Genomic DNA, 12529 nt, shown 5'->3' with positions numbered 1-12529 from the left:
AATTCACCATTCTGATTCACCACCATTCTGGATCAAAATGGAGGCACCTCCATTTCCTGAACAGTGCTGCATGATACAAATCGATTCAGCATTGCATTCACATTTCTGCAGATGAGAATTGCTCCAGCGTCCCAAAAAAGATGCGGGTATTTACCTGGTGCCAAATGCACCAGGGAAAGTTGTGTTTTTGCCTGCTCCACGCCGGGTTATTTTATAGTGTGAATGACCCCCAAGATAAGCACTTTGTTTCTTCTTTTTCATTTATATCCTTTCTCCCATTGTGGGATTGGAGGAGGCTCACAATTCATTCATTCCATTTATTACGGCAAATATCCAGCATATGCACTGTTTTCCGTGCAATCATATGGTGTTTTGTGTCAAATATCTGGCACTGAAATGATTTTTAAAAGAAGAGCCAGCTGATTTGTGCAAAACATTTTTTTCCCACAAAATAATGTCCCAAGTGCAAAAAAATCTTGCTCAAATTGACAGAACATTTCAGTGTGTTGAGGCATCCTTTCTTGTCAAGCCGGTGAGTATTCCTTACATCCCGGGTTTGGTGAATGGATGCAAATATGGACAGGACAGACAATGATGAAGACAGTAAAACAGATTCCGCAGTATTTAGAGTAACGGAGAATAATTGGGTTGAAGCTCAAAAATATAAAAACAGAGCCGCATCCTCTGAAAAGTGTGCTTAAGAAGGATTCACACAACTTTTATCCCAGCCCAGGTATTTTGTGTACTTGTCCCCTCTCTTTGATGATAATAATGACTAATGATCGTTTACTTGCCTGGCAAGAGAACAGAGCCCAGCTGAAAACCACAAAGTGCTGGCCCAGGGCAAGAAGATGAGAAAAATGTCTCAACCCCCTCCCCCAGCTTCATTCATTTGTCACACTTTGCAGGAAGAATTAAGAGGGGGAAAATGTTTGTTTGACAGCCCCCAAAACCACTACTTTGCATTTCCAAAACGTCCCCAGAAGGAGAAAAACCATCAGAGGCTCTCCATGGACATCCACATCACCACGGGTGGGAAAAACGCCCGATGAGTAGACACCAGCTGCATCTGCACTGCAGAAATGATCCAGTTTGGCACCGCTTTAACTGCCATGGCTCAGTGCTATGCGATTTTTGGAATCGTAGTTTGTTGTGGCACCAGAGCTCTCTGACAGAGAAGGCTAAACGTCTCACAAAATGACACTTCTCAGGATACCTTAGCATTGAGCCAGGGCAGTTAAAGTGGTGGCAAACTGGATTATTTCTGCAGTGTGGATGCTGCCACATACAATTCTCCCTTTGAAGTTGGGGCTCTTTAGTTTGAAAACAAAAGTGAATAGCAGTGTGTGAAAAGGAGGGACAACATGTTAGAAGTTAGAAAACAGTCGTCCCTCTGTTTTCACAGACTTGGAGTCCACATCCCTTGGAAATACATTATTATTATTATTAACCTTTATTTATAAAGCGCTGTAAGTTTACACAGCGCTGTACATCAATTTTTTAGTCAGACGGTTCCCTGCCCTCAGGCTTACAATCTAAAATCTACAATCCAAAATACATGTGGGGTAACTGCCACTGAAGTCAATAGGGACTTCAATATTGGCAATTTTCCATGGGGGGGGGGTTTCCAGAGTGGATCCCCCGCAAAAACGGAGGGGTGACTGTATGTCTGAAGTCGGGGGGGGGGGGGGAAAGGGAAGTGGGAATGTTTTTCCCCCTCTGCTTTAAAATGAGAGTCTGAAGTTGTCCCACGATGCTAAATGCTGGTAGATATCAGTGTAGATTAAAATAATCATAGATTTGGAAGAGACTCCAAAGGGCATCAGGTTCAAACGCCCGTCATGCAGGAATACACAATCAAAACACTTCCAACAGATGGCCATCCAGTCTCTGTTTAAAACCCTCCAAAGAAGGAGACTCCACCACTCTGCAAGGCAGCATTTTCCACTGTTGAACATCTCTTATTATCAGTACATTCCTGCTAATGTTTAGGTGGAATCTCTTTTCCTGTAGTTAGGAACATAAGTTATTTCTTCTTCACGCTGTGCCAAGCTGATGATATTTTGGCCTCTTCCACTACATAATGTCTCCAGATGGATCAAATTTTGAATGTAGGTGCTTCTTTGGAAATTGTTTATTTGGGTTTGAAGGCCCAGGTGGCAACAGGTGACAGAAACGTCCCCTACTAGTCTTGGATCTATTTGGTATAGACAACCCTCTCATCATAATTTTGTAGAGAAGCTAATAAATGTTGAGGATATGCATTTGGCAAAATAGATAAAAGAGAAAGTGAAAGAGAGAAATTCTTTAAGCAAAAAGAGAAATTGCTTAAAGCAAGCTTTGAACAATTCTGCGTTGATTAAATTAACAGATCTCAAATGAACAGAACGGAGATAATTGTTGCCATTATGATTCCCATGTTATCTAAACCTTTTTTGTGGGTTTTTATAAAACAATTTCTTCTTACTTATTCATTCCCATTCATCATCACCTTCTTTTTACGCTAGTATTATTCTAGGATATATATATATATTTTTCCTCCTGCCTGCTCATTTTCATAGGTAAGAGAGCTGTGGGATTTGCCAAGCTCCTAATTTACAACTTCCATGGAAAAGAAAGAAAGAAAGAAAGAAAAAGAAACACATTTACAGTTCAGTAAATGGCAGCAACATGCCTCATCTAGACAATCAATTACTTGTTCCGCTTTAAAATGTTGACGCGTTTTGATGAATTTTCTCTGAAGCATAATAATTAACATTTTCCCATTCTGTGTAACTTTAGGTCTGGAAGCAAAACAAATGCATTGATGTCAATAATGGATGATCAGACGTTGACAAACTAATCTAAAAGCTCAACCGGATGGGACAATTATGACTTTTAGACTATAAATCTCTTATGCCAGGCAAAATAACCAATGCCCAAACCAACCAGCCAGTCATGTACAGGTTTGGAAACATCACTTGGGAATTTGATCAATTTATTCCTAAGTACTGTATTTTATTTCATTGTCATCGCTATTAGGTTTTTGCATGTTACCTCTTTTTAAAGTCGACTGCATTGTTCAGACTCAGAAAAGTTACTAGCCATTGACCATATTGACTGGCAGATTCAGAAAGCTGGGGTCCAAGAAAGGAACATCCTTAAGCTTTGGGGTTAGTCATGCAAAATCAATTGCTTTATCTACGTTAACAAATCAGTTATGCATAGATATTTGTGTGTGTGTGTGTATTGAAAAATGTGGAAGAATACTGAGGGTAAAGACATGGAAAAGACTTGCAAAAATGGTAGTAAGAAATTGTGAAACTCAGGTCCTGTATAGGAGCGTAAGTAAGGCGATGTTATACAACAGTTCAAAATGGACCAAAGAGCGATACATTTATTGGCAACCAAAATGAAGAAAAACCACCATGCAAGCTTCCAAAGCTCCACCGGCTTCTTCATCAGCAAAAGATGTTGAAAAAAACACACACAAGGGAAGAAAAGTGATGATGTTGTGTACAAAAAATGGGCCCGGACTTTAACATCATCACTTTTCTTCCCCTGTAAGATTTTTAAACGACTTTTGCCTGATGAAGAAGCCAATGGAGATTCAAAAGCTTGTATGATGAATTTTCTGCATTTCGATTAGCAAATAAAGATATTGCTCTTATGTCGATTTTGGGTTGTTGCATTTTGATGTATGGCCAACATGGCTACCCTTGAATATGTTTTTAAAGGAGACGTTATCATCCAAAGAACCTCTCAAGAAGGCCAGACTCCAAAATTACTTAAAACATCATTTTGATTAATGTTATAGAATCATAGAATCATAGAGTTGGAAGAGACCGCAAGGGCTATCCAGTCCAACCCCCTGCCATGCAGGAAATCCAAATCAAAGCATCCCCGACAGATGGGGAGCTGAAATTTTGTATTTCTTCCCCTTATAATGTACTGATTTTATGTTAGGCTAGCTATCTTTAGAAAAGGTTTATGCATCTTTCAAAGAGAAGAAATAAACACTAGGTCTGGGATTCTGTATTGTCAGGCATATTTTCAGAGCCTTCTGTAACCATTAACAAAAAAATGCATTTCCCCATTACAAATTTTCCTTAATATATCTATAACATTCAAATTATAATACTATATTATATAATTATATATCTATGACATTCAAATCCCTTCCCTCTTTCTTCCCCCTAATTAATCTTAGTTAATAAGCCAAATATGCATTGTCTGTCACTGTAAATCTAACTCATCTTCAGAATACTGATGATTGGGATGCATATTGTTTTTAACATTCAAAATACACTTTTCCAGAAAAAGGTTGTATTAAAGGGCTCCCAAATTTCTTCAGATCTATCTACTTTTACTTCTCTTGCTAATCCCTTTTTATAAGATGGCTTTTCTGGTAGTGCTATAGGCAACACGCTGTCTGCTTTTGCATTGAAAGACCTTCTATCGTTACACAAAATTTCACTGTTTCTACTCTTCATGCACTTGATGTTTATTTGGCAGTCTTTCATTTTCATTTCCAAATAAAGTAACAACAGTGATTCTCCACTATAATGTAGTATCCAAACCTTTTTAAAAAACAACAAATTAATCATTTTTCTTTCAATTCCAGCATGTTCAAATACCCATGACAGTGATCATTTTTTGCTTATGTAAAATCCAGACAATCAAACAAGGGAAAAGATTGCACTTCTCCAGCCAGCCTTTGCTAACAACCATAAGTAGGATTTGGAGAAACAGTGTAGTCAGGAGAAGGCTTCCACACATGCAAAACTTCAAGTAGGCTGCAGGCATGTTTGCTCCTTTGGCTCATGTTTCTCCTCCACTTTAGGTAAACAGGATTTTTGGAAACAGCTAATCCACATCATTTGTTTTTAGGAAAATTTAGATGCGGTGTCAGCAATTCTCCTCTCTAGCTGAAAAGCATCTCTCTGAAAACCTGAAAGTTCACACTCTAAGAAGTGTAGCCCGAAAAAAAGGCAACTTCCACCCAAACTAGACCTGCGATTTGAACACCATCGCTTTCCTTTCTGATTTGTATTTTTATTGTCTTTTCCTGATGAAGCAACCAGTAGCCTGCAAAAGCTGGTGAGATGAATTTTCTGCCTTCTGGATGGCCTACTAACAGCATTAACGCAATGTGTACTCTGGATTTTATTTTATAGTCAAGAAAGCTGTCTTTCCCTGCACCAAACTATCAGGCTTCTCCAAAAATTATTAGTAGCAATGTATCTTCCTGCCAGTGGAGGGAGCCAAGAAGTGGAAAAGTTTTCCGATAAGACTATTTGCAAAGCAAAAACTACCTTGTAAGAGGAGTTTTAGCGTAGAATCTGCCACACTAAAAGGTCTTACAACATTGAGAGGGAGCATGCACCATGCCCATCTCTACATTTTGGAGGGTAGGGGGCAAACATAACATAGAACTGATTCGAGAACCTTTCGAGAGAGAGAAACAGAGACAGAGAGCTCTGTGCAACCTGAAAGCTTACACTCTAATAAGATCCCCCTGTTTATAAAGGGAACATTTAGAAAAGAGACTACAGTAACATCATTTCCATTCTGCGGTCAAAGCCATCATATAATCCTAACTGTTCTGCTTTACCAAGTCATCAACGATATCGATCAGAGGCCAAGAACTTCCCAGCAACAAAGGAAAAGAAAGAAATGTATACCTTGTAACCCCCTTGTTCTTTCTCGGCTCGTTGCCTTCAAGCATGGAAACATGCAAAAAAATAATAATTGGCCTGTCTTTGTAATCACAACTTGTGAAGATCCCATAAATTCATGGGTCCTTGTCAGGAAAGGAAAATCCAAAACAGCTACCAGGTTGAAGATGGGGGAGGAAAGATGCCGGCTACGAGAATGATAGCTCTTGTTGCCCATGAGCAGTCTGATCCCAATCGGCACGGAGTGTGGAAGGGAGGCAAGCCATTTCCAAACTGAAATCAATTTTTGCTGCTGCCAAAACAGAAGGCGTTGGATGTGGGCCAAGCAGAAAGGGGTGTGTTGCTTGCATCTCGGCTTTGAACAACATGAAAACAGGAGGTTAGGATTGGCATTACAAGGTGGCTGGTGGACTGGGATCTTTGGAGCAAAGCCTCTCTGCTGCCCACCTCTCCTTTAAAACAAACACAATCCAGATTCTCTGAATTTTCACGGAAACCTTAAAAAAAGAGAAACCCTGCTTTACCTAGTTTCTGCGTTTTCTTCTGCCCTCCTTCCAAATCTTCTTGCTCACCATCACTAGTCATTATCAATCAGAAATGCAACCAAACCACAACAAGTTGGATCTGGAGCCAACTTTTTAAATGAAGCTCCAGTTGCATATTCAGATCCAGAGGTGTCTCTGAATGCAGATTATCCAAACAAAGTCCCAAATCTTGCTAAACTTCTGAGGGTTTTGTCTGACTTAATGCTGAAACCTAATTAGCTTAGGTAAAACATTTAAAAAGGAAGAGAGAGAATGCAACAGGTGAATGTAAATTTGCTCCAGTAGCAATCTCCAGCTTCATGATTTCTCCACTGAGGCTACATCCACAACAAACTCCAACTCCCAGGATTCCATAGCCTTGAGCCAAGGCAGTTCAAGTGGTGCCAAACTGGGTTATTTCTCCAGTGTGGATGCCCTCTCAGATAAAAATGATACTGATGGGATTGCCAATTCCTTCCTTGGAAATAGGTCTTGTGCTCCTTAGATATATGTATGCCTCCAAAGGTGTGAACTCAAGGTTTTACCCACCATCTCTGCAGTTGCAGGTGGAGACAAGCTGAACTTGTAGAATTTCCTGATGCCATCAAGCTCTTAAGTAGAGTAAATGTTTTAGGGGGGAAATGGAATAGTTTAGAGTAGGGCATAGGAATCATGTGGTGTCTAGATGTTGTTGGACTGTATCTCCCAGCATCTCTCATCATTGGATATGCTGGCTAAGGCTGCAGGAAAATGCATGCCAACAACATCTAGAGGTCTGGGGTTAATCCCATTCCTGCACTAAGTTAAGCTGTACATACCACTCTTTAAGCGAAAGAGAGAGACAGCATGTGCTCCACTAAACAGAAGTGATACTAAATTGAGATTATTTTGAAATGGAAAAATGGAGCCATCAAATGCTGGTGGGTTTAGAAAAATGTAAACCAGAGTCATTTTCAGGCATGTGGTTCCAATGTACAGTTTGCATGGGGGGGGGGGGGAGATGTAAAGTCATCTGAATACAGCTTCTGTGATGCTTGTTATCCCTGGACAATTTTATAATTTGGGGTTGTTATTACACTAATTGCATCTCTTTCAAGGTTTTGTTCTGTGCAAACTTTTGACAGTTGCTTGAAGTTGGTTATCTGCTTGGTAATTATTGACTCAAGTGTTAATTCTTGTTGACGTTTCCTTTCTCCTTTTTCTTGTTTTAGTATGCTGCATAATCCTTTATCTTAGATTTTTGCCCTGATACAATGACTTCTGCTGGTTTTATTTATCAAGCGACTTGCTAAAACCATGCTCCATCAAGCGTGAAGAAAAAAGACAAGGCAATGTCACATTTCAACCCCTTCAACATCAACGCCTGGAGCCTGGCATGCTGAAATAAGGAGGTTTGTGTACAATATTTTTACCATTCACCCACTAAATTTGCTTTGCTGTTATACATTTTTTCAGGCCTTCTTTTCAGATTTTAAACTAAAGGCTCACGGCAGCTGAGTGTTCCCATACCAATGGAATGGACTATTTGCTCTGAGTTCCAGTCCAAATTTGCTGAACCAAGTTTGGAGATAGGGTTCCTAGCTTTGGATAACACTTTTCTCAGTTTCTGTGCCCCACCAACATGGAAGTCAATAGCTATGCACTATATCTTTGATCAAAGAATTGCATGGGGAATATGTGGCTCTCCAGATGTTGCTGGACTTATCAGCCCCAACTGGCCTGGTCAATGATGAAGAGGAAAGGGAGCTACTATTCACAAGCAATGAGAGGTCCATATGTTCTCTAGCCTTATATAAAAACACATTGCCAGGTCTGGAGATCTGAAGGCTAGGAGATCATGCCACAGGTGGCTGGGGAAGTGAGGAAGGGACTAGTCTGGTGGATTGAAAAATAGTTCAGACTGCAAATGTTCAGACCTTGGCCTTTATAAAGCCTGATAGGACATTACTGGTCTTCATGTCACCTGGTTTCTATCAGGCTGGGAGTTATATTATCTATCTCCAACCATCTGCAATGATGGGATTACAGCATGGCCTGAGTAGACATGGGTTGGAGAATTCTGTGATGCAGTCCAAAATGCGACTCTTCCAAGCTCTTGGTAAGGCTATGCGTTATTACAGTGGGCCCTTCGTATCCACTGTGGTTTAGTTCCAGGACCCTCTATGGATACCAAAATTTGTGGAAGCTAAACATGACTTGGCTAACATGAAATGAACATCATACCATGGACTAGTATTCCACTGGAAGAAACCCATTAAATCAAAGGGAGTTGCATACATGTTGAGTCACTATTCCACCTGGGTGCCTCATTGTCTCTCAGTTCAATATACGTCATGGGGTGTTATGAAGATAAAATGGGAGAGAGGAGACAACCAAGCACACTACCTGGATGTCCTTGGAAGAAAGGTGTACTTTATATTTGTTGATCATAATAAAGAAATTGTGATGATAGAATGGACCTTATTGCTTCAGGCCACACATTTTTGGATGCAAACAAATCCTTGGACAAAGGAAACATGGAGCTAGGGCAGATTTTTTCCCCTTCTTAATGGGCTAGATTTCTTTATATAGGGAGGTTTTTTAAAATTAAAAAATAGAGGAACATTCAAAATGGGAATCTGCCACTCTGAAATTGTGTTGTACATTCTCCCTTCCTCGTTCTTTCCCCATTCTCTCACGTATTATCTTGATCAGTTTTCAAAAATCTAATGTAGAAGCAAATAGACCTAAATGTGACATCACCTTTGGTAAAATGAATAGGTAGCAAATGCTGCTGCTTTGCAAGATGCAAGTGTTGATTCTTCTGGTCACTCTGACAAATGATTGATGGACACTTTACCTCCGGCTGATGAGAAAAAAAATACATGAAGAAGAAGACTTGAACAACAAACGGTGGGTGATGGAAAACGATCAAAGCTCACTTGCATAACTTGTTTGAGGAAGGTGTTTCATAAACATTTCACAAGACGGCAGAATGATGAAGGGAGAACATCTCCCAACCTGCCTGTAATTACTGTGCCAGCTCTTCTTTACCAATAGGGCAAAAGTAGGAATACTTAGAATACGACCAATAATAAGGATGATGATCGTTACATCTCTTTTGTAACCGATCCATAAAGTTTTGGCACACCACTGGCTCATGAAGACATCCTGCAGACATGCCAATGCTCTGCTGAAGCATCAGCCTCCCCAGCTAAGAGATTAAGGGAATCGCCATGTGTCGGCAGGCTGGAATGAAGAGGGTGTCAAGAGCTACACAGATACAGCTGGAGATAGGCAGATACCTGCAGACCTGTCAGACCGAGCGGGGATGTCTCATTTAGGCTTCCTTCTCATAAACATAAGGCCAGCTCCTCTTGCCTAACAGTCAAGACCTGATGAGATTCTCTTTAATAGGGCTTGAAAAATCTCCTTGGAGTAAGCCGTACATGGTTCAGGATCAGGTTATCTGAAAGATTCCCTTTTCCCACATATCATGTAATAGCTGGAATCCTGTTGGTTAGTGCCCTAGAAGAAGCAACCCATAGAATCAAATGCTGAGTGGGGAGTAAACTCATAAAGGGGTGTTACTAATGGGGTGCAGGGAGTGCGGACCAGACTGGGTGAAACCTCAGAGGGTGCTCCCTTTGCTCCCTTTGCTGTCCAGCCAACTGCTCCAACAGACCCAGAAAAGGCTGCTGAAGGCTGCATCTGCACTACAGAAATAATCCATTTTGACACTGCTTCAACTGCCATGGTTCAATGCTGTGGAATTCTGGGAATTGTAGTTTTGTGACACATTTGGTCTTCTCTTTTAGAGAGCTCTGGTGCCACAATAAACTACAATTCTCAGGATTCCACTGCACTGAGCAGTGTTAAACTAGATTACTTCTGCAGTGTAGATGCAGCGGAAAGGAGGAGGGGGTATTAAAAGTGATCTTCATCAAGTGTCAAACATACTAGATACGCCATGGAACTCATTGGATCCAGTGATCTCCTCTAGTCAGGACAAAGAGTAGGTCAATACAATATTGCAAAGGCTTGCATATAAATTGTACAGTACATACATTAAAACATACAGGGTGTTGAAATAATAATAATATGGTCAGCCTCATGATTCATGAATATCAGTATGATAGTCAAATAACAAGGGCTATTACAAACTGTAACAGCTGAGAAAAATCTTATGAGGAAACCAAGACTCTTCATCAACAAGGAGAAGGGGAAAAAAGAAAAGAAAATGAGTACATTTCACCTGCTCCATCTAGCATTGTTATAGAATGGGAGGAATAAATACACTGCAAATTTCACAATAACAGCCCAAGATGAAACATAGAATCAAAGTTAGAAAGGATCTCAAGAACCATCTGGTCTAACCCACTGCCGCTGCTGGAATATACTAGTTAAGGACCCCTAAGAGGTGGCCGTCCAATCTGTCTTGAAAAACCTCCAATGAGGGGGACTCTATTATTTCACTTTTGTACAGTACTATCAAAACGCTCTTCCATTCCAACATTCCCTCTATCGCAACCATATGTACTAAGCAAAGCCTGGAAAAGTTGGGCTATGGTTTTGTAAACTGGTGGATTTTTGGAGATGTGGTCCAAAAAAATAATGTTCCCAAACTCTGGTACCTCCCTGCTCTGTAATTTCATATGAAAAGACTCTGTTCCACATTGTCTTGTTGAATCAAGTTGCTACAAGTTGAGTCTCCCTCATCCAAAATGCTTGGGACCAGAAGAGTTTGGAATCTTGGATTTTATTTTATTCATTATTCATTTATTTATTTATTTGATTTTGGAATACTTGTATTTGCATACATACATAATGAGATACCTTGGAGATGGGATCCAAATATAAACACAAACCCCATTTATATTTCATATATACTTTATACACATAGCCTGAAGATACTTCCTACAATATACTTTTTTAAAAACTTGTGCATGAAACAAAACTTTGTGTACACTGAACCATCAGAAAGCATAGGTGTCACTATCTCAGCCATCCATGGGGAAAGAAAGCTTTGGTATTTGGAGTATTTTGGAATTCCAGGTAAGAGAGACTCAACTTGTATGGATAACTGTGATGACAAGGGTCTTTTTGAAAGCAGAGTCATAGTTGCGGAAGAGTTCTTCACAAAGAGGTTCACCTGCCAGCGCCATCATTCTGGTCTTCTTGAAACCAAGTGGAACCTTTCTGTTTCTGCAGGGCCTCCCCAAAAACTCATATAGCTTTCATCTCTCTGTTTGAAAACCAGTGTATTTCATTTTCACTCCCCATGTATTTTGTTCTGTTGTTATTTAGGTTGGCTTGGACTGTGCTTTGTCAGTGTGACATCATGCATCTCTTCACATCTTCCTTGATGTAAAGTTTGATAGTCAAAGGAAGGCTTGCAACGAAGATCAGAGCTAGCTTGGAAAGGGATACTGTAAATGTAGACATCCATCCAGCTGCCACCACTTTACATGTTTGCAAATTACACAACCCAACCTTGCAGAAACCCAAGCTTTGGAGATAGGAGGGAATCAGAACTCATCCAGTTTAATGTCCTCCAACATTTCACAGAAGAAAACTGGGACATGTCTGGCCAAGAAACATCAGAATGAGATCAAGATTGCAAAAGGTATTAATGAGGAAGGACATACAAGCTATGAGAGATTGCAGCAGTTTGCTTTGGCCAGAGCCCACTGGGAAGGGAAAGATACCGCCCACCCTCTCCTTTCGCTCTGCTGAGTTTGGCATTTTGGATTCAGTATGCACCAGTGGAAATAAGCTGACAACACAGAAGGAAAGTGGAAGAAGAGAGAAACCGGGACATTTTAAAAGCAGCTGAAAAAGTGAGAAGATATAGAGGATTAATTGGGACTATCTCTGCCAGATTTGAACAGTTGGAGGCTATGCAGTTTAGCATCCTTTCACTTGCAGACAGAAGTAGGCCAGTAGGAAACATATGATGACTCAATTGCGAGAGTTGAGTCCTCCATCCCACAGGCATGAACCTGCAAGACATGGGAAAACGCCATCTCTTTAGGACTAACCATAGCAACTGGAAGGGAAGGTGGAACATCAGCATTCTGCAAACTGGGTTGTTTATTCCTTGCTTTTCCTCATAGGAACTCAAGGTGGCCTACATCCCTTTCTTCTCTCCCTCTTTTTCTTTACAATGACCCAGTGAAGTGGCTTAGGCTTAGGCAAGATAACTAGACCTGAGCCCAGTCTCCATAATGATGCCTCTCTAATAAGGATGGAAAGAATATTAGTAATTATTCATAATCAGGTTGAACACTGTGTTTCATGACAGTCTGTGGAATGGGAAGAATGATCGGTGAGCAAGAATTTTTAACAGTTTTCTCCTGATATTTGAAA

At 40.4% G+C, this 12529-nt stretch overlaps 1 protein-coding gene across 1 annotated transcript in view; it reads right to left on the bottom strand.

Moving 5' to 3' along the window:
* Nucleotides 1–12529, bottom strand: part of POU2F3 (POU class 2 homeobox 3) — an 84556-nt gene that overhangs the window by 24020 nt on the left and 48007 nt on the right. The gene's annotated exons all lie outside the window — the stretch shown is intronic.

This window comes from Sceloporus undulatus, chromosome 6, assembly GCF_019175285.1.
Source record: "Sceloporus undulatus isolate JIND9_A2432 ecotype Alabama chromosome 6, SceUnd_v1.1, whole genome shotgun sequence".
NCBI lineage: Eukaryota > Metazoa > Chordata > Lepidosauria > Squamata > Phrynosomatidae > Sceloporus > Sceloporus undulatus.
This window is presented reverse-complemented; position numbering and strand designations above follow the sequence as displayed.